Genomic DNA, 23,763 nt, shown 5'->3' with positions numbered 1-23,763 from the left:
GCCTTCTTGGCCGCCTGGGCACACTGCGGGCTCACGTTCAGCCGGCTGTCGACCAACACCCCCAGGTCCTTTTCCGACAGGCAGCTTTCCAGCCACTCTTCCCCAAGCCTGTATCTTACAACTTATCTTACAAAAATTAAGTATATAATTCTAGGATAGTGCTTCAAAGCTATATTCTATCTTTCTCACTCTCATTCTTTGTTGATAAAGTAGAAAGTAGTGTTTAAATTTGTTTTAGTTACCATCTGTGTTCCCAAGGAGTTTGGGTCAAATGTCTAGCAGTCCTAATTGAGCCCCTGCCTGCCCCATCTTGCAAACCTGAGATTCCACCAGGTGCACTCACTTGCTGTCAAAGAAGGCATGATTCTCCCCTCCTGTTAATGAGTCCAGCTTGCCCCAGTGCAGCAGCTTTCTCTCCTGTTGCCTGCTTGGGAATGGATCTCCATCTCTTTTTACTATATTTCTTAGGTTATAGTAGGTGTGTCACAGTTATCTCCATCACTGGCAACTTTGACAGGAATCTGTCAATCACTTTTTTACGTTTGATCTGTTTTAGTCTGTTGTCTTCATGCTGAGAGTCTAAATTAAACTACAAACAGTGGAAGAAAAAGTGCATACTTACCATAAGAAAATAAACAAATTACAACGATCAGTAGTTCAGGATTTCAGAGTAAAACTAAATAAGAGAAGTCTGCAATTGTCTCTTCTCTATGGAAAATTCTCATAGAGACTAAGCTATTGGATAGTTGCATCTTAATATATTTAACTCTCTTGCCTCTTACAGTGCTGACACTCTTAGGTGTATCACTCTTGAAGATTAATTACAATGTAAATATTTTAAAATACAGTAATGACTGTATTCTCACATACCCATTTCCTGAAGACAGCTCCTGGAAAATTAGACCGAGAGTAATTCTAGTTTATGAAAAGACCTTCCTGGTGTTCATGATATTGCACAGTTGCAAAAGAAGGCTATCACTGTACTTTAGACATGCATCATGGTAAGTGCAGAAAATAAATCATCCTGACTGCAGAAACACAATTTTATAGCTATAAATTATTGGACTGTAAATTACCTTCCCGGAAAACATACTTTTAGTCTGGAATTCTCTTACAAGGAATCTTTATGATCTCATTAGGTTTCCCCTTTGCAGCAGAAATTTAAATAATTTAGCTTTTGATTACTAATTCATGGCAAAGTAATTTAAGAATGTTTACATTCTATAAAGCTCATCCATTAAATTATTTACCATCTGATATCATTTCAATCGGCATTTGTTTAATTTTTCATGCTTTACATACAATGCCATTAGCACAATACCCCACAGTGTAGATTACTGTAGAGAAACTCCTTATTTTTAAGCAGAAAGATATGAATGAATATTTTCAAACAATATAACGTAACGTTGCTTGTCCCTTCTGCTTCTATCTCCACATATACCTTGTCGATAACATGTACTGTGACCTTGTACTACATTTACCACTGGAAATTACTAGCAGTATGGAAACAAAATCAAATGTATAATACTTCTGACAAGGGGATTTATAGTGGTTTTTTAATCTTGTTTGCAGCAGCAGAACTTGGTTTGTTTCTAGTGAAGTGCTTGGAGAATCAGGTCATAGGTGAAACACAATTTAATGAGGCATCACTGTGAACAAGAAGGAAACATATTTCTTGTAATTGGATATGATGTCAAGGGAGCACTGGCAGACTATTGGGGATGGGGTGTGATGCTGGCCAGGGTGTGGCTAATTGTATAAACTCTCACTCGGGGGGGATATTATTTGTGTGATGGTAGCAGCGCTGTGTAGCCTTGTGTTGGGTAAGATGTAAGCACCAAGCCCTGAGCTTTTGTGTATGTCTAGTGTGATTGATCAGCAGCAACAAAAAGTATTTTTGTTTGCTAACTTATGTACTGTACTGAGAACATAGAACACCTTTCTGTGGGCATTTATTGGAATATAATTCTTTCAAAAAAAGTTGTTCCTAACGCAAACTAAGAGAGCTTATGTGGTGAGATTCAGTGTTAGTATGTGTGGCAGACCTTGACCTGCATTGATGTTTGGGTTGGACTATGTATTTCTGTTCTGCTTTCACTCGTTGAACTCTGTCTTTGAATTTGCAAGTTATTTAAAATACTTTATTGAATTTGAAGCTAGGTCAAATAATATCCGTAGGATTGCTTGCCTAAGACCACACTGCAATGCATATAATTATTATTTATTGGCAAATAATAGTAATAGTAATAATGTTATAGGTAGTTGGTGAATAAATGGTAGCTAAATGAAATGAGCGGTGGTGATCAGACTATGTGTTGCAGATTATTTCTACTTATTGCTTGAATCTGAGATTTGCAAGAACTACAAAGTTTCAGAGGAGGAACCTAAGGAGGTGTTTACTTATTTTTTCCATTTCATGTCTCAAATCAGAAATCTGGTGTTTAAGCTCAGCCTGATGTAGTATAGCAAAATTCTGAAGGTTCACTTTGACTTATATATGAGCTTTACCGAGAGAGGAGGAGAGACCTCAAGAGTCTGATCCTGTGGGGTGTGTTTGCGCCATATAGAAAATGTCTTTATTTGAGTGAAAAGTTGTCAGGGAACTTATGGTTTTTGTAACCTACAGGCTGGATTTGCAAATGTGCCAGTGTCTTTACTATTGGTTGAACATGGTCCTTACTCTGTATTCATTCAAATAGATAGCAAATTTGTCCAATAATTCATTTATTTGCTCATTTAAAGTAAACTTTTGGTTTCTGTGACTTATTTAATGAATCAGCTTTTTTTTCTTTTGACTCATTAATATCTTATCAGCTTGGGCTACTGATATCCACCTCCTCCCCTGCTTTCAAGAAAACTAAGCAGTATTAGGTCCACATAGTAATGCATGCTCATGTTTTCACTTATTCTGTATACAATCTAGGAGAGTGATTTATTTGTATAGATACAGCACAAACATAAAATGTTCAAAGTGACAGTAGTTTATACTGTTATGTCTAGAATTGGGTCAATAATAGTTGAAGCAAGATGAATTACTTTGAAACTTGTTTGGTGAAACTGCACTCTCAATCTGTTCGTAATTTGTCTTGCAGCTCACTTATATTCTTAAATACTGTAGTTAGAATCATATGTTGAGTTAAGTAATTATTGTTCTTTGTCATCATTTTTAGTGGTTCATTGTAGGACAGTGGTATGTACAGAAATGGAAGGGAATTTGTCATTAGTCATATTGTAGGTTGCTACTCCTGTTCTTATTTGGATGACTATCTGTTATAGATGCGTGAAATACCGCTTTTCTCTCTCTTTTTTTTTTTTTTTCTTTTTTTCCCTTCCTGTGAACCTTCAACTGGTAAGGTGAATGCTTAAAAAAGAAAGAAGTGTGACCAGTGCACAAACTTGTAGCAGAGTTCCTAATGCTAGGTCTCGTATTTGCAAAGTTCTTTCTGTAAATATGATATGGTAGTTGATAAAATTTGCTCATTCCGTCAGTGCACTTTCTAATAAAATATTTTCATTATTTCATTTCCAGAAAGCCATTGTCAAATAAGTCTATATAGAAAAATCAAGAGGATTCAACTGTTTCAGTTCAGAGCTATTTGCTCTGCTTTGACAGTGTTGCCATATACTTAATCATTTATACACATGTCATTTAAAGGGGAATTATATCTTAGATTTTTAATTTGGCATGCTTCATTTCTGTGGGTGATATACAGAGATACGAAAGTGGTACTTTTCTACAATATAGCTTTAAAGTGGGCATTAAATAACTCTTTCTCAGTATAACAAAGAAATAAACACAAACTGTTCTGTCTTTTTTTTGGTTGTTTTTTTTTTTTTTTTTATTTTGTTGTAGAGCACACAAAACGCATGGAATTTTTCTGAATGTAGTACAGCCAAAAGAAAGTAGTTTAATTCCTAGGGACAGGTATGTATCTACAAACATAATTGCTAGGGTAGTACCAAGGCTAGTGATAAGAAATAAGCTGAAAGGAGTTTACTGAAAAGGTCAATTTCATTTTAATTGTTTGAAGTTTAAGTAATCATACACTGGAATCTATCTCATCAAGCGTGATGGATGAGAATGTAGATTGGAAAAAATATTTCTCATCCTTTAAACTTATGAGCAGGTTCTTTTCAGTAGTTCTCTGTGCTTTGGCAATCTTTTCATAAACTACTTTATTTTTCACATGAATACTTCTGAATATGTTTCTTCTTTCATACTCATAATGAGGGACTTTTAGGTGCAGGTTTTTTTGTATTGAAGAGGACTTCCCAAAGGACAAAGATGACAGGCTGTGGGTAAAGCTCTTACAGCGCAGATCCCTGGACTTGAGAGAAGACTATGTAATGGCAGAGGTCAGATCTGCTGACTGGAGACTGTAGAAGGTATAAAGACCAAATTAATAAGTTCATTTTTGGACTTGTCTGAGATAAAACTGTTAAAGGTTGCCAGCTGGTTGTGTGTTGGTTTATTTTCTAAAAGGGGTGGTGGTGGTGGAAACAAGGAGAGAAATCCAAAACTTCTTTTCTGATTTCTGTCATTCCTCCTCTCCACCAAAAATAGTTTGATAGAATACCTAATTTGTAGCTACACGTGTCTTTTTTTTTTTTCCCCCCTCTTTAGAAGGACAAAGTCTCATGATAAATTACAGACCATAGGGTATGAAGTAAATCATCATCTCTAGTTCAACTGAACAGGAAAAAAAATGATAGCTTGGCATACAGGAAAATAAAAACCTTTGTGAAAATATAGAAGGAACAGTGACAAGTGTGCAATAAGTTCTTTAAAAGTTATATTCACTTTATGGGAATTTACTCCACATTTGGTGTCACACTAGTGTAGATAGACTTAGGTGTAAGTCAGGCTTCAGCATTTCAAAAGCAGAAAATGAGACCTGTAGATGTGCTATATTAATTTTCAGGTCACTTATGAGTAGGATAGCTGTATACATGTCCAGTGGGATCATTGTGGTAGGCTGGTGGTAGGTTTGTTTATAATGAGAGATTGTGTATTTTAACAAATCTGACCTAAGTCCTAACCCCTTATATATATATTGTAGGATTAATTTAAGAAAATACTAGAAAATCAAAATGAATTGGAAGTCTGAACTTCCACAGAATTCCTGACCTAGTAGATTACTGATAAGGATTTTAGGATGTAAAGACTGAGAGATTATTCCTTCCTTTTGCTGTATAATGCTGTAATATTATAGGAAGTTTCCTTCCTTAATTAATTATAAAAGCAAAGGGTGGCCCTTTTTAAAGTGTTCTATACATTCTTTTTTAGAAGAATGACTTGAATATGAAAATATTTTTGTCCCCACTGCCATCAGTACTTTAGTGTATATAAGGCTATCTTTAACTGTCCTTATGGATTAGCTGTGACTAGCATGCTTATGAAAGTTAAATCCTGCTTGCATATGTTATGGCCTTTGTGGCTTAACAGCCTCATCTGAACAAGATCATTCTAGACCGAATCCTTTTCCTTCAATGCTCTGATGCATTCACTTGTTAAAAATGTATGTTACTGGAAAACATGCTACTAAACTAGTGATGCAATTGCAATTCTAGGGAGACTGGACAAAAATATATAAAAAATTAAGTCCTTTCCATGACACTTAAGAGGAAGCAATGTAGATGTTTTTTCTACAGGACAATCATGATTGTGTCATGAAGGACTCCAGTTTTTAATTCTTCTGTTCTGAACCTGAATCCTGGGTGAAGGACAATAAGTAGAGAAATGAGCTATTTGCAGGAAGAACATAGGCAGTGTAACTTACTCTTTACACAGCAGGGGGAGAAAACTGTGTAGTAAACCTAGGGCTTCTGCAGTTTTCCAGGTATTTGTTTCAAGTTCTCCTCAGGACCCACTTGGAATTTTTGGCTTCAATCTTCAAAGAGATTGAGGATGACTTAAATGGCACCTATGCAAGTATGTGGACATGGACCGAAGGCTTCAGTCCTGAGATGTCTTCCTCTTATTTGAACTTCATATTCTAGGGAAATTTTTGGACCCAGAAAACCTTTAAAACCAGGATATAAGGAGGAAATTTAAGAGTTTGCCATTGCCCTAACTTAGTATTTTTAGTCTTTACACTTAAATGCTAGGGCACAGTGATAATGTTTGCTTCTAATTTTCTAAATGTACTGGAGACCCATGTGTCACCTCTGATTGTAACTACAGTTGGCAAATTCACAGAAAGCAATAGATTAATACTTGCTTGCTTAGAAAAAAATGTTTTACGAAACTAACTTAAGACTTATTTTCTGTTTTATTTTGTCTTCCAAATGTTCACAGATCTGATTAGTTTTAGCCTAGCGAAGAGTTCATATGTCTGAAGAAAAACAGAAGGAATTTGTCTTTAACTTTGATCTCTTTGATCTCTGTACCGATTTGTGGTCAAAATCTGTCCACAGAGGTCAGCTGAGTCATTGAATTACATGGATTTTGGATTTTCACTGGTTTGGATTTACTTACAGGCCATTACTTTTTGCTCTCCCTGTGCTTGTACTATTTGTATGGGTAGGAAGAAGAGGGTTGTTCTGCAAACTGAAGAAAATGATTGAGGGGATCTGTTTCTGTTTTAACTAGTAATTAGCAAGGTGATCTTTCACAGGATTGCTAAATAATGTCATAAAGCTTTATTTTTGAGAACACTTACTTTTAAGGTGTTAGTGGCATTGTGAGAATAGATACACGATGAGGAAAAAGCCCTTGACAAATGATGCTTGTGTCACTTACTTTCAATTAAAAAAAAGAACTTGGGGAATAATTAAAAGCCAGAAAAGCTTATTCTAAGCTAGATCAAACCAAGATGAAGGCTTGAAAAGAAAACCCAAATATGATTGCATTTTAAGTGTTTGCTCAGTATATACTGTACAAGTATATACACACTTCTACAGTATATACTGTACAAGTACCTTTTTTAGTGGGGACTACCCTTTCCAATTATTGAATCAATTTTTACATGTGTACACAGAAATGTGTTGTCACAAGGTGTGTATACACATCAAATGTGTATAAACAGTCTGATAGTTCTGTCTTGCCTGTTGAGAACAGTTTAAAAGGAGCTGTAGCATCTCTACTCCCTATGCATATTTCCCTGACATTACAGGGAATTAATCTCAGTACCTATTCTGTGAGGAGGCTGTTCTCTGAAAGTCAAACTCTCGCAGTGCTTCTATTGCACTTGAAATGGCAAGGCTGACATCTTTTCTGAAAACTCAACAATCCTGTCTAGTGGGTGAGCAACCTTGCTCTGAAAGAGCAGCGCTTGCTCTTCTACAGTGCTGCTGGTAACACTCTTTGTGGACTACTAGTTAATTGTTTCACCCTGAAAATAAAGGGCTTGGATATGTCTCTTTCCTGAAACCATTGAAAATGCAACAACTCATTTCTGTGAAGAATGTCTGTGGGAGCAAGGCTGCTATTCTCTGCAGTGAACTCATTGTTTTCCAGTGTCAGCCATGATCTGATAATGCCTCCTGGATCCATCCTCTTAGAGGAATGAGTCTCATCCCAGCTAGGTTTTATTGCCTAGTTGTTATAGCTCCAGATAGGAACATAACATTAAACTTCACTTGGGTTTAGGCTCCTGTATAACCAGCCTGGTACTGAACAGTTAATTATGCTACAGTTTTCAACTGGGCAATAGAAATCCTCCGAGATGTCAGAGTCTGTGTGTAATCCATCATCACAGTACAAGTATTTAGTGTGTACTAAATGTACCTCAGGTGATGGGTTAAAACATGCCAATTTTCTTAGGCATTAGAGTGAGTGGACAGGACATAGAGGTCAGGATTGCTTTTTTTGGCAGTTGGTATTAATTGAAGTCCTTTGTGACACTGCAGCTGTGGATGTGGTAGAAAGCAGTTATTTCTAGGGTCCCAGAGGAGAAGGCAGAGAATATATTCAACCTAAGAGCTACTGTGAGTGCCTGGATTAGAAAAGGAGAGTGTGCTGATGATGTGTTTTAGTTCAGATCAGGAGTGTGCTTTTGAAGTTAACCTCCTAATGGTTCCCACTTACTGAAGTTTGACCCAGGTTATGGAGTGCTCTCAGACTGTGTGAACCAAATTCCTTTGAGAACTCAAAAAATGGAAGATTTGCTCCAAGAGTAACTTGATATTGTTCTCCTTCTAGTGGACATTCAATGCATGCCACCAGATTTGAGCCAGTAAGAAGTGAAAGCCTCCTAAAATGCATACTGTGCAGTGCCTGGCTCTTCGGCACCAACCATTTCACTCTGCATCTGCTGCTGTTGTTCCACATTCTTGCCAATATAATCAGCTTGTGACTGTAGGAGGGGACCAATCCTGCTAGAACAGAGGGCACAGGCAGTGATTATTGTGCAGTCTGTTTTACCCAGCTGATCTGAGAGTTTTCCCTCACAAGCATTTATCTCATCTAGAGATGTAGAGAAACCAAACTGCTATTATTGTTATTTGTAGTCTAAAAAGAAATTAGTTTTACAGAGTGAAAGCCATCAGTGCGTTCAAGGTTCAGACAGGCTCAAGGTTTGTATCAGGTGTTAGGATAAACTCCTTTACTGGAAGGATAATGCAGCACTGGAACAGGATTCTTCCATCCCTGAGGATTTCCAGGTCTTGGTTAGAGAGTGCTGTGGATCTGGTGCTAGCACTCATCCTGCTTTGAGCAGGCCCTTTCCACAGCTCTGATACTGGGTTGGTGTATAAGCTTGGGGGCTGAGAGGGAAAGATGAAAACCTGGGGTAGTTCCAGCTAGGCTTACCGAGTTAGAAGCATGTCCTGCCTGGAGAGCTGTTTCCATTCTCTATTGCTGGGTTTTACTTACTGATTTATTTTTAACCCACAGTTCTACACAAAGGCAGCAGCAACGAGTCTTTCAATCTGAGCATAGATAACCTTCTTAAGAAAACTAATCAGTTATTCCTCTTATAAAACCAGTCTTCCATCATTTTAGTTTTATGCCTATGCTGTAGCTATAGTTAGATATCTGATTGCAGAGAAAATATGAAGCTGTACTTGGTTTATACAGTTTAACAGAAGTGTTTTTTACCCCAGGAAAATCTATCTAAAACTGAAATAAATTACATAAATGAGCTTTCTATATGTTTCACTTTACCTGTATTTCATACAGAATCTGTACTTGGACCTCTTCTCTTTTCAATGCTAAGAAAGAATACATCAATATTTTTCACTGTGGACAGTACTCAGCCTTTATATGAAGGCATAAGTGCCATTCTTTAAGTATTTTTCCTAAAGCTTCTCAGTTTAGCTGCCCTGTGCATTTAAAATTCAGGCCCCAAAACTCACTAAAGTGTTTAAAATGTTGAGTTTTTTTTTTTTTTATAGCTTGAATCATACCTTTTCAACATTAAGGTTTGGAAATGCTTACTGTGTGACAGCAAAAAGCAATTTATGAACTTAGTATGTTTTAAGGTTATGGAAAGCTTGCGAACAGTCCAAGTTGAAGGCATTCTTCTAAAGGGGTAACTGTAAGATTTCTTCTTTCATTTACTGTTTGCTTTGTAAATAAGTAGTTTAATCCCTCTTCCATCATCTTTAAGAAGGAAATGGGGAGATGAGCTTTTTTAAGAAGCTGTAACTAGTCTAAGTAATCCTTGAAAAGCTGGAGGATGTGGATGTCCCCTTTCGATCTGGGTCCCCTCTTCTTTATGGGCACATCTCTAGAAGCTGTCATGCCTTCACGCAGAGAAGTTTGTTTTGCTACTGTCCTATTTATTTTAAATAGATTTGGAGAAAGATGTAGTAGACCAAAAGCACTTGTTCTGAAATGAAAACTGGCATAGCTAAGTTTCACCAAGTTGGAAACTATCATGGTTGGGGTGCAACATCACCTACAGATCAGGTAGGCCTTTGTCAAAGGACTGGGGCACCCCTGAGAAGGACAAAGTAGAGCAGTGAAAATTTAATATTGTAATTATAATGTGCTGCTGCAAGGTTGTTGAAGTCCTAAGCATATTTATTTATGGGAACGAAAGTGTGCAGATGATTTCCAAGTTTGAATGATCATCTGATTAAAATGACCTTACAACAGACCTAAAATAATAGCAGCTATTTAAATTAGTAGGTCAGTGTTCTTAATGATGGCCTTTTTTATTTTTCTTTTGGTAACTTTTCTTCTTTAGAGATATAGACAGGAATAAGCCGTTTGGAAAGGTTCTGTTGACATTAGGTTTTTTTTGGTTTAATACTCTGAAGAATCTGCTCTTCATGCAAAGGTAATTCTGTTGGGGTATGTGTGCACATGGTATACACAAATGCACTACTCAATACATAAAAATCAATTTGGCCTAGTCAGCTGACTAAATTAAGTCCATTGATAACTATTAAAAGAAGTCCTAAAAACTTGCAGGTGTGTTTCATTGGTTTCGAAGTGATTAAAAGTGAAACTGTCTTTCATGTAAGACCCAGTCTTCTTAAAAATAATCTCTTTAATGCTGTTAACTATGATGTGAGTAACTGGGGCAATACAAAACCCCAGAGTCCCTAGGCCAACCCCCCTTCCTTGCCTTACTTTCATATGACATTTTGCTGAATGAGTTGACAGACCTGAGCAATCTTAAAATGCATAAGTATTTTAAGCTTCTCTGTATTTGATGATGATGATGTTTGATTGCTGAATGAGTGCAAGGTTATAATCATCTCCCTTGGCTTTTTTGTCATTCATAAACTGCTTGAGCTCCTCTCTGCTAGCTTATGACATTTCCAGGATCTGTCAAGTGGATTGTAACCTTGTGTGTGCTCAGCGAATTCCAAGGACTGGTCCTTCTAAGTGTTCTTTAATGAGACGAGAATTTTTCCTTTGTCATTTGAAAAAGGGTTTCACGCAATACAGTTTGTTTCTTAATGTCTTAAAATGCTCAGAAAACAAGTTTCGGAATAGGAAATGAAAAGTAATTTAAACTGTCCAAGTCCTCTGCTTGCTTCTTAGAGATTTCATATCACTTTATATATTTAATGATAACCCAGCACATATGGCTTTAAAAATAGTTTCGGAAGCTTGGCTGAAAATATCTTTACTATTTTCTTGTTTGTGCTAACCTCTATTTTCAAATGATACCTTGATGTTATCAGAGCATTTTCCAATGAAAAACAATATGTATTCTCTTTGGAGTAAGTAAGATTGTCTGAGCACGTTGTTTCTTAATTGTTATTGATTTTTATTTTTTTATTATTTTCACCTAGGAATCAATAGAGTATCATTCCTATTAATTGATGGAATACCATTATATAACCCTTAGGTATTATAAAGATATTCAATACTTTCCTTAATACCATTATTACAACATACTGATTTTTGTTGTTAGCAATATGTAAGCCAGCATTTTCAAAATAATAGCAATAAAGTACTTGGTTAGAGTTGTTAGAATAATGTCCTTCTGTTTTTGAACAACTTGCTTATATCCTGGTGGGTGACATGCAATGTGGTATGAGAAACTGTGTATGAAGGCAGTGTCAGCTTTGTGCCCAGAAGGGAAGCTGGCAGCTTGTTTGACCTTGTAAAAGCCAAAGGAAATCACAAAGGGCCTCACAGGGAAAGATGGTTTGAATAGGCTGCAGAGAGAGTATGCTATAGCAGATAAAATTTGACAGCGTCTTCTGCACTGTTGGAAAGTCATGGCCGTGACCTGTCCTTGATTCACGAGTACCTTTGTCTCCAGGGAGTGTTGTACATGTGAACAGTGCATATCCTCCATTTCTTTCCTCCTCCCTTTCTCATTAAGATCAGATGATCTTTCCTCCTCCCTTTCTCATTAAGATCAGCTCCTTTGGACAGCATCAGATGACATATATAATCCTACGATGGGGAATTTTGGTGACTTTTTTCTTCTGCCTGTCGCTTTCGATTGTTCCTCTATGCTTGGCTATATGCCACTTCTTCCCAAGCAGTTTGGATGTTAAATAGCAGTTATGTTTAACCTGTGACTTTGAAGGTCGGGTTGAATAAAAACATGTGGCAGTTGCATGAGGCAAATTACTTCTGCTGGGCTAATTAAAGATCACAGGTCAAATCACTTCTTGTGTTAAGTGGGTGTAATTCCCTCAGATTTGGCCCAGGTATGCAAGCAATTGATTTGTTTCTCTGTGTATCTGCTTAAACTTCACTGTATTTAAAAAGGAATGAAATACATGAAGTTTATAATAATTTTATCTTAAAGCTCCCTTTTCTCTTTTAAAGGTATATCCCTGCATCTTCTCTTTTGCTTTGTACTTATTTCCTGTTATCTGTTTCACAGTTCCATGTTGTCTGTCTGATAAGGGATAGTATTATTTTGGACAAAGTTTGTAAGCCTTGTTCTCTCTGTCTCTTCTCCTTTTCCCTTTTGGCCGTGTCTCAACCTGCAGGAGATGAGACAGCATTTGAAGCCATCATTCAGGAATGGACAATTGCACCAAGGAAGAAAAGACTGCCTGCAAAGGAGAAATCCTCTCAAGTGCTAAAATACTCTTTCCTAAACAGGCTTTGGATAATCATGTCTGAACACTGATCATATGTTTTCTTTGGGGCATGCATAATGAATGACTGATTTTAGTGGTCCCACTGCATATGCAGGGGTGGCTTTTTTTATATACTGGTAATAATTACACTTGTTATCCTCAATAATATATTTGTGTATGGGATTAAGAGTCATTAAGGCTTATGTTTTTTTTTTTCTGGTTTGAAAATTGGTTGGCAATGCATGGAAAGTGCTGCTCCTCAGTTAGCCAGAGGGCAACGTTCTGCACACCTTCTGGCATACGTTAGAGCCACTATGCCACCAGCCAAGGACCTAGAACATTTGACAGCCCTGAAAGGATGCTAGAAGTCTTCCTTCCTGGTGACTGAAGCTAGAAGGCCTCAGGACTCACTCCCAACTCTATTTTAATTGGCAATAAATTAAATTTTCCTCAAGTTTAGTCTATTTTGCCTGTGAAGGTAACTGGTGAGTCATCTCCCTGTCTTTAGCTTGACCCATGAGCATTTTTATCTAATTTTCTCCCCTGTCCTGTTGTGGGGAGGGGGAGGTGGTGTGAGAGAGTGGTTGGGTTGGCACCTGTCCAAGGCCCACCCATCACAGGTGGTAAGTGCATTTTTCAATTTCTTCACTAAATTTTTCCTGTTTTGTGTGGTGTGTGGTGGTTTGTGTTTGTGGTTTTTTTTGTTTGTTTGTTTGTATTTTTTTAAGGCAGAACTTGACCATATAGGGCTTCTGTAAATGGCTGGGTTTGCATCAAATTCCTTTCATGTGCATCTTTGGTTCTTTTGGGCCACTTAATAGCACAGAACCTTTAGTGTTTCTAAAGATACACATTACATAAGCAAGTGCAAAGGGGCATGTGAGCCCCCCCCCAATGCAATAGTGTTATGTTACTTACAAGTCCCTTCATATCAATATTTTACTTCTCAGCAGAGCCAGGTTTAGCCAGACAGCTTGAAATCTGTATTGCCTGACAAAGTATGATTTGGAACAGGTTGAGCTACTCAGAATTATAAATAGATTTAAGACTTTTTCTGTGCTCATAAATTATTATGTAAACATAAACTTAGTTTGTTTGAAGAATAGTTTAATCTTACAATGCTATATCTTATTTCTTGCTTTCTGAACAGTGAGCATAAGTCTTCCAGCTTAGAAGTCTTTGGGGAAGACTATTCCCCTCATTCCATATAGGGGAAGTTTGGTGTAAATAACATGCATGTTACAGAGAAACTTGTCCAAGGAGAGCCCCTGTTATCAATTCCAAATAGCTGCTTGTACATCTACCAGTCAGGACGTTGTAGCTCCACATGCACATCTTATTCTCCATGCATTGTTTGAAGGTTTTGAATCTAAGACACTTCAAATCTGAGAGACCAAAGATTTTGCTTTAGCAGTGGAAATGCATCCAATGTTCAGAGAAGTTGAAGTTTGACTGTAACTATTGCTGTAATTAATGCACTCAGAAACACCTGTCATAAATGAAAATATTCATTCCAGCGAAAAAGTATCTATCTTTGGATAAATTCCATTCAGCACAATTATGTGATTAACCTATTAGCACTCATATTCTGGCCATGGTCTGATGAGGAGAATGGTATGTATTGAAAAGCCTACCTCAAGCTACTGAACAGAAGTTGACTAATTTGATGACCCAACAAAAGGGTCTGAATGAAGCTATCTCAAAAGTGGAAGATGAGCCATTTGGCCACTTAGTGTTATGTTAAGTATTAATTATTGCTGAATATTGCTTGTTCTGGAAAGAAAATAATGTGTGATAGGTCAAGAGAGGCAAGGATTTTAAGTTTCTTTATATTGGCACAAGAAGCTGCATGGTAAGGAGGCTACAAAGGCACCACAGAAGCTCTACAATGAAACCAAGACACCACATCTGAAAATACTATTTTCTTTATTCAGATAGAGATCATTTATGATTAGAAGAAAGATCCTGATCTGAAAAAGAGCATAAACATGTGAAGCAGGAAACAAGTGGAATTTGCTTCCAAATCCAAATTTACGTTTCCAAAAAGACATCTAGCATTAGCATCTGTCTAATTCTGAAGATCTCATCTCTATTTATGTAAGCAATTTACTTTGAAGTTTCTAAATACTGCAATGTTCTGCTTCTGTATATGTCCATGGAGCTTCTAGTCTTGTCCAGAGGGAGTTGCTTGCTGTGTGTCTTGCATCCAGATCTAACCATGACCTGGAAACTAGAACACAGCCCTTCTCTGAGCAAACCTACCATGTGCTGACAGGCTCAAGCTTTGTACGAAATGCATCAAGAATTATTGTTTCTTTTTAAGAGAACAGGAGGAGGAGCTGATGCTGTTGCTTTTTTTTTTTTCTTTTAAATAACAGCTGAGAAACCGAGGAGCTGATGCTGTTGCTTTTTTTTTTTCTTTTTCTTTTAAATAACAGCTGAGAAACTAAGCAGTTTCTCTGGGTTAATTTCCCTGCCCTGACTGAAGAGGGTGAAATGTAAATATCTTCTTCCAGAGCATGTCTTGCTACTGTGCTATGGCCTGAGACAGGAAGGTCTTTGCTATTCTCACCCCCCATGTTCTACTGTTCAGAAAATAACTCCAAAAGTGTCATTGCAAAGAAAGGCAGAGCACGTGGAAAGGAACATGTGTTACAGGATTAGGACACACCTCTAGAAGGCAATGCTGAGCTCTGGTCCTTGCTGCAAGGGGGTCCTGAGGTTTGTTGTAAATGAAACAGTCACTGGGAATACTATTTAGTAGCTTGGACTTTCCTGTAAGGTACAGAGTAATAATCAGAAGAAAAGATTTATCTTGGCTTTTACCCTTGTTTACTGGTTTCTCTAACTTCTTATTGTGTTAAGGGCTCTGTGCTGGGACAAGGTAAACTTCTGTTTACCCCTCACTTCAAATCCTCTTCACCTTGTGCTTTTTTATTTTTATGTAAAAAAAAAAAAAAAGCAAGCAACATCTCTCCCTGGAAGAGTTCATAATCATCACTTGCTTAATCATTTTGACTTCACTGGAATAATGTTAAGACCTTTATCTAATGCAAATTATGCAGCAGTTACTACTTACTGTGTTAGATGCGCATCTCAAGTGTGACTAAATCAAGACCTCCTCTTTCTTCAAGGAGGTAGTTGCATACTACTGCGTTATTCCCTATCTGTTGTGAAAGTAGGAAAACAGCAGTTGCTTACATGTTTAGCTTTGAGTATTAAGTTTCACCAACCTTGCTGATTCATTTTGCTGCAGTATGATGTTGATTTCAAAGATTCCTGAGGGATAAATGGAGTGGAGCTGCTTCACAGGAGCAGCTGTTATGAACTTTGTTGCCATAATTTGCTATTTATCACAGGTTAATCTGGAAGTACAATGTCAGGTAGCAGTGAATCTTTTCAATGGGAATTGTAATCTGATCTTTGGTCCTGAGAGGATTTTCCTAATAATAACAGATGACTAGATCTTTTGTAGTTCTTTCATTTCTTCTCTGTGCTTGGAAGGTGTTTTTCCCTCTCTAACAGAGACCCCTTTTCAATTCCTTACTCCTTCTCTCAAAGAAAAAACAACACTTACAAGATCTTAAGAATTTTTTTTTCCCCCCCCTCTTTTTTTTACCTCTTTATTTTAAATATAAATGAGGGTCGGAGCTCAATTGGTGTCAATGAATAGCGGAAATAATGAAAAACATACCTCATGGACTGTTTCCTTTTAATAGTGCTGCATTAGAGCTGCTTCTGAACTGGGTTGTGTTTTCTGGATATACACCAAGATGCCAAGGCATTGAAGGTCCTCAAAAAGAAATATCACAAAGTTGGTTGAGCTCAATGAGACTTAGTGCAATTGTGAATAAAAATGTTTCTGTACGTGGGAGTTGATTATTCTTTTTTCTTTCACTGATGTTTTCTTTAGTTAATCTTTTAGTGCACTTATAAGTGCATTCAGTTACCACAAGACAAATACAAGGACACTGGATATCCTATGAACAAATATTAAACAGAAAATTCTAGTGATCCTTGACTCTCATCCTATTATCTGTGATACCTTCTGATTTTTCTCAGGGAGAAACTATTGCTAAGTCACCTTGTTCGTAGACCAAGAGTAGCAGCAGACCAGTAAGGTAGAAGAATATTAGAATTTCCATACCAGTCCCAATATGAAAGCCTTCTAATCTTTTGTTCTGCTTTCCACTGGATCATCTATATTAATTGTTGAGATATTGTTATAATGGATTATTATAGCATAAGTAATTTCCTCACACTTTCTGATTTTGCATAATTGCAGTTCAGTTGAAAAACTCCTGTTGACATCAATGATGCAGGATCAAACTTACTGTTTGATCCCATGATGTTAAAAATAAACAAAAATAAATGTCAGGATGAAATTAACCTAAAGAAAATAAATTGACTTGCAGTTAAATTTGGAGACACACATTTGTATTAGTTTCTGAAACACTTACAATTTTGCTTTTACAGAAATATGGTGTTCCCATAGTTCCTTCACTTACATTTAGGGAAAGAACTCTAATCTATTTAGGTTCCATACATATGGGACAGACTTCAGCAGACAGGTGCCTGATTCCCCTTCTCCCCCTCCAAATCTTGTAATGCAGCTACTAATTTTGCAGAGACATTTTTAGTATGTATTTTTTACTTAGTTTTATTGATGGCCTGTAATGAAATTTTTAAAAAATAAAAATCCCCCAAACAAAACAAGATTACAAAGAAACAAGAAAAGAATATAGATTTCAATAGTCATGTAGTTAATCAGTGTAGGATCATACATAGTCTTGCAGTGTAGGTGGCTATGCTTTCTTCTCCATGGTTGTGTTTTTAATGAACTTAGCACTCAGATCCCCTTTAAGCAATTAAACTGAAGGACCAGGTTGTGAAGGCTCTTCCTATTCCAATGAACACAGCAAGAACGTCTTGGATACAGACTGCTTTGAATTTTAAATACCTGTGCACTTTGTTTAGTATCTTCTATCTCCTCAATTATCAGCTCAACTGTACAGCAGAGTGTGTTTTCTTGGGCTTCAGGATAGTGTGCTGCAGTTGAACGCTATGGCTGTGCTGTAGTTCTCTATAGCAGCTTGTGCTATAAGGGTTGAATTCTGTCTGTTATACTTGGAGAACGAAGTTCATTCTCTTACACAAGATGAGTGCCTGTGCAAAGCAAATTCTTTTTAACATGTTTTGTGAATGTGGCTCAAGTTAGATTTGGCTGGAAGTGTTCCTTTCTTTACCTGTAAGGGTCCTGTTTCATATTGTGTGTGTGGTTTCCTTTTATGCCTACTGATGGTAAAACAATTCATTTATAGTACTTCTGCTCACATTGAGAGGAGTATGAGCTATATAGTAATATTTAAATAAAATAAATTCTTTCTGATAGCTGCTCATGTAATAAGACATTCCTGTCCTCTTTAAAGCCTTGGGTATTATGCACTTGATAAGCATTGCATATTTCAAAAGACTCTTAATTCTTCTTTCTAGGCTGAAGAAATTGATTATTTTCAGCAGGGTGCAGCAGAGATCGGATGTCTTTCAGTCATTTTTCAGACTTCTTATATATGAAATGTATATCTTGAAATTTTTTTTTTTCAAGGTGATATTCCAAAAGAAAAAAAAGAAAGCCATGCTGGTTTTATAGCCAGGCTCTATTAAATTGACTACAGATGAAAACAATAGGTCTTTAGGGTAATTTCTGCAAGAGCACATATAGAATTTATCTGGAATTTGTAGGGATATATATTTTTAAAGCTGCAAGTGCAATACAGAAATACGTCACTACATATGCGTTAGATTGGTAAGAATATTAAAATTTTGTGGAAAGAGTTGCATGAGGGAAGAAAGAAGGGGTTACTAGCTGTGATAGGTCTACCATAGCCTTTCAAGGGGCAGGGGGGGAAGGAGAACAGGTGATCTTAGATCGTTGCAAAGCTGACACCTGCAGTACTCTTGGTTGTACCTGAGGCCTGTAGAAATTCAGAGGCCTTAGACGCTTTACAACTTCTAGCTAAGCTGGAAACAGACCTGAGACTCTTGTTCTCAATCTTAAAGGCTTTTATGAACCATATGTCAGGATTGTTATCTGCAGAAACCGCTTGGCTTTGAAATAATTGGGTACTGCTGCAAATTTACAAAAATTTTGGTTCTATGCTTGTAATTTTCGCTTTCAGGGTACTTGAATATTTCTTTTTTTTTTTTCCCCCCTAAGGTTTTCTTCAAAGCATGGAAGACACAGACCAAATCATGGATTAGAAGAACTGTTGCTTTATATGGATACTTTTTACTTTACGGGATGGTATCTCTCAGAGCAGTAAATGAACAAATGCAAGGCATAATACTCAATAAGAAGGTTCTGAAGATAATTTTAGAAGAAATGAAATCTCTCCAAGGAATTGAATTAAAACTACATAGAAGAGGGAGAGATTTATATAGGGTATTGCCAGCTATATGCCTTATGTTGAATGGTGATGTTGTTGTGTTGCCATTTTAGCTTCTACTATTTCATTGATACTGTAGAGCTGAACACAGCTCAGATGTGCAATGTTGCTTTATCTAAGAAATCTTTGTTCGTGCAAACTCTCAGGCTCATGTGAAATAATGTTTTAATTCAATGATAGATGTTTATAAATCTTTTGTTACCAATCTCCTTTCTTTCAAGTCAATACCATTACAATTACAGAAAATAGGAGTTGAAATGAGATTTAGCTTGTGATTTTTTGGGGTTTTTTTTGTGTTGCTAAGCATCGGTATCTGCTAGCAAGTGCTTTTTAAATCTGTGGGCTATTGCAGATCTTACTGAAAAATACTAATTGTCTCCATTAATATTTAAATGAGGGAGCAATTAAGGGCTCTGCTTCTTAGTAATTGTTAAAAGAATAAAAGTTACTGCTCAAAGCACAGATAAGTTACACTGCTAGGTTTTTGTTCATTACATGAGAAATTTCCTTTAAGACATACTGCAAATACAAGGGCTGTGCTCTTGACTGCATTGCAAATGTGGCAGAAGCAATTGCTGGAGGCATGCAATTACTAGGAGAAAGTAAAGGGAGAAGTTCCTTTGGAGTTTAAACTTTAGCTGAAAAGGTAAGTTTGGAAACTGAACAAACAGGAACTGTCCCTTTTTTCTTTTGTTCAGGGGCTTGGTTTATGTTCTCCATAAACAGGATTACAGTGACTCGATACCCGACTCAATATCTCACTCAGTACCTTCTAACTTTGTTTTCTTGTCTTGTGATAAATTCCATACTAGTTCAGTAGTAGGGCCTTGAGGTGATGCAGTTAAATATATCTTTTTTCATTTTCATTGTGACTTAGTTTTCTTTACTAGGGGAAAACCTTGTGTTTGTGAGACAGCTCATGTGATCAAAGCTTCCCTGTTGAGATCCATAGACAATAAAAGAAATAGTTCTGAACTCACCTCTTTCTGTTTTCTTCCATTGTTTTGCTTGTCTAATCTGTCCTTCCCCAGTTATTTGGGTTCTGTTCCTTACAAGTCAAACAATTGACACAGATCACCTGGTCAACTTTCTTTGTGTTTGCAGAAGTAAAACTTAAGAGGACTGAAATGGGAATGTGGTGCTTCTAGACTGGGAAAGAAACTGACCACATGCACGTGTTACCAAAAATCAGAATCATTGCTGAAGCAGCAGCTATGACGTGTTGCTCCACCAGTGTGCTGCTATCTTCCAGACACAGATATCAGGACAGATCAGTCTAGCTGTGCTTATAGCTTTGAGGAAAAAATTGTATTTTGCTCTAAAGTTGCAGTTTTATTGGGTGAATATCACCAGCCTAAACTACTAAGAAATATTTGATTTATCTAAGTGCAAAATGTCCAGTGTCAAAAAGCAGCGAAGAAATACTTGGTCACAATAATTTCACTTTCAAGGACTGTCATTAGGAAGGATCTACGGTATGAAGATTAATGAGGGTGGGCGGGGTGAGAGTACATGCGAGCAAATGCTGAACGTACCTTGACTCTAAGAGGTTCAAGATTTGAGGATTGTTGGACATACAGAACCAAACTTAACCAATGTTCTGTCTAGAGCTAAACTAAAACATGGCATTTACTATTGTTAGATTGGGGATACAGTTTCAGGTCTAGATTTTTGAAGCTTGTGCTACTTTTTAACACTTTGCCTAGTTGTTGTTTTCCTCATTTACCTCCAAAATTCTGTGCGAGTACATTTGCATTTCCACACCAGCTATGTAAAAATCAGTGAAGCAGTTGAGTGGAACCAAAGAGAAGCCTGGTAGAAGGGATTGAATCCAGAACACAATGCAGTACATTGTTTTCATATATATCCTATACCCATTATACAACTTTATATTCTGTTCACTTTGGGAATCAGATACTATCCTGACAGATTCAATGGTATTTCAGTCATGTAAGCCCAAGAGATAGTAAATTAATTGAAACTTGTATTCATCTATTCCCTAGATTTATTTTCGTTACAGAACCATTGATTTGCTTTATTCCTGGGCGTTCAGATTGTTGCCTGTAATAGAAACCATTCATTCTGAATTTGCTAAATTTAATTATTTTTTTAAACTGTCAATGCTAAGGGGGTGGCAGAAGCTAAATGACACAAACCTAAGGAAGATACTACTACTTTATTCTGTTCTCTAGTAGAATAGGTAAGGAAATGTAAGGAAAAATGATAAAAGGATGAGACTAACAATACAGTCACCTAGCTATGTATCGTGTTCAGTAATAAGGCATTGTTTGAATATGACTTATGTAATCCAAAACTTATTTTAGTCTGAAATCCAAGCTCTGGTGCTTCTACTCCTTTAATGTGAATGTTTAGATACTGGGCTTATGCTCTGCTTTTCCTCTAACATGGCCAAGATTTAATGAATCAATACAGCTTTTTTCCTACCAGCTATGCCTCGGAACTTTAATTTTTAGTATCAAAATCCCGAAATGTTTCTATAGAAGGTTTGAATGTGATTTTTCTTATCTAAAAAAATATTTAGTACTAAGAAGGGAGTCTTTCTTGCAATGTAGAGTCTTGATCTTGTAAAGAACCCTGTATGAACAGATGTTTATGCCCATACAGAGACGCACCACAAAATAGGTGCCAAGGTTAGATATGGTGTGTCTACTGATAAATGAAAAGGGGAATTAAGGCAGAATTGTATGTCATGAATTCACTTTATTTAGTGTAGCATATTTTGGAGGAACCTGTCTGTAGGCTGCATAATGAGAATAAGTGGAGAAGAAAACAACAAAAGATAAAGTTTAGTATTTCACATCTTAACTTTGTAGCTTATTCTCCTGGGAAGGCAAGGGCCAGCAACACCTTGGAGTCCTGGCACCTTTGTAGCTTATTTTCTTTCTGAAAATTGTTTGAAAGGAAGCAAGTCACGTTGCATTTAATGAAACCTTTATATTGCCCTTTGTGGGAAGAAGTTTGGCCCACTATAGCCTATAACTGTTAACATCCATCCTGCCCAGCTAAATACTTCATTCCACTGTTGAAATTAAGAAAAAAATATGCCATTTGAGTACCCTTCCTTTTTAACTACGTTAAAGAGTATCAATTTTCACATAATTCAAGTCCCTGAATGACAAATTGAATATAATTAAAATATGGCAACCACTCCTTAAATCAACAGGTTTATTAAGATTCCAATTACTGTGACTTTTTTTACAGCCAGTGTACTTCAATATTTTCTTCCCTTATGGAACAAGAACACTTTGTGGATCCTCTAACTCTAATCAAACTGTGTGCTAGTTCAATTAAATACTGTAACAAAGCTGAAAGAACTTATTTTCTTTCTTTTTTTTTCTGCTGGAAGATGAGTACTTGTTTTCTTCTTAGTTGTGGCTTCTCGTGATTCACATGTAGCCAATATGAAAGGACCATGGTAGATTCCCTTCTGCTGGAATACCGCAGATGTGATGCTGCTTTTACAGCTTTGCAAAATTAAATTTAATGAAAATCAATAAAGTAACAGTGCAGTAAAATTGACATAAGTGATGAGGCTCAACATGTTCTCTGAAAAATCCTTTTCTAAAAAAGATAAAACAGAAGCATAACATTTGGACTATTGACTGACATTTGCAAAGGCTTAGGTTTATTTGCCAGTCCTTACCTGTGACTTTTTCAAGCAAGTCTGAAATGTCACAACAATTGTCATCTGTTTGGGAAAGGTGATTTTTCACTATGACATTAGGATAGTGAAGTATTAAAAAATTAACTCTTTTCCAAAAAAAAACAGTTAAAGAAGAAACATTGGCAAGTAGAGTAATGCAGACTTAGTTTTGAATGAGTCTTTGTTTACTGAGCAATAAATAGGCTTATTTATAGATTAATTGAGAACTTAAGAATTTTAACCCCAAAAAGCTGCTATATGGGAGAACTAAATTCCTTAATTGGGGGGGAACCCCCCCCCACATAACAATGAACTGTATTCTGTCATTTGTTCCACTTTCCTAAAGTGTAAATGTTAGGATATAGATGATTTTTCAGAACTAGATTGTCAACTTTTTGTGTCTCTGCCTGTAATACCCTGTGTTCTTCCGCAAAATAATGTTTATTGCACTTTCTTGGTTATTACTACTAACCCACTGAAAGTTTAAGAAATCAGATTCTATTAATAATCTTCTTTAAAACAAAAACACTTCCTGAACAAAGTATTTCTGGAAATCTTTGGAATTCTTGAGTTTCAGTTGACTGAATGTTTACTGTATGTTTGATTCAGCTATGTAAATTCTGTGGCTTGATGGAATGAAAGTGGTCATTTTGCGATGGTGTTGTCTTTAGCGTAAGTGGACAAATGAATTCTGATGGGGGAAGTAAGAAGCTGGAGACTGATACCTGGTTAGTATGTAACTTGAAATTTAACAAGATATCTAAGTAAAAACACTTCTAGTTTGTGTAAATTCTAAAGCAGCTAATGTTTCTTCTTAAGGGGAAAAAAATGCTCAGAAGTAAATTTGGTTGTAAAGTTTGACAACAGGGAGAGGTGAAGCAGTTGACCTGTTGTCTCATATACTTTTTCCTAGCAAAAATGGAACCAGACAGGAAAAGTGCTTTTAGAATAAGCACTAGCTTAAGTTCAAGTGGGTACCTGAGCATGCTGCTGAATTGGGACCTGGGAACCGAAAGGAAAATTGAGAATGACAACCATTAAGAAACTCCAGGCACAGCTTTGGAGAGGTCTGGCCTGGACTTTGTAATTGATTAAGAGACAAGGAATATGAGGATTTGGGATATTTGGGGTGGTGGCGAGGATGTAGGTCTGTGCAAAATTTAAGAAATCCTTAGGAGAAGGGGGCCAGGGAGGAACAAAGAGGGG

This window comes from Aptenodytes forsteri, unplaced genomic scaffold (genome assembly GCF_000699145.1).
Source record: "Aptenodytes forsteri isolate BGI_AS27 unplaced genomic scaffold, ASM69914v1 Scaffold114, whole genome shotgun sequence".
NCBI lineage: Eukaryota > Metazoa > Chordata > Aves > Sphenisciformes > Spheniscidae > Aptenodytes > Aptenodytes forsteri.
Note: the sequence above shows the minus strand (reverse complement) of the source record.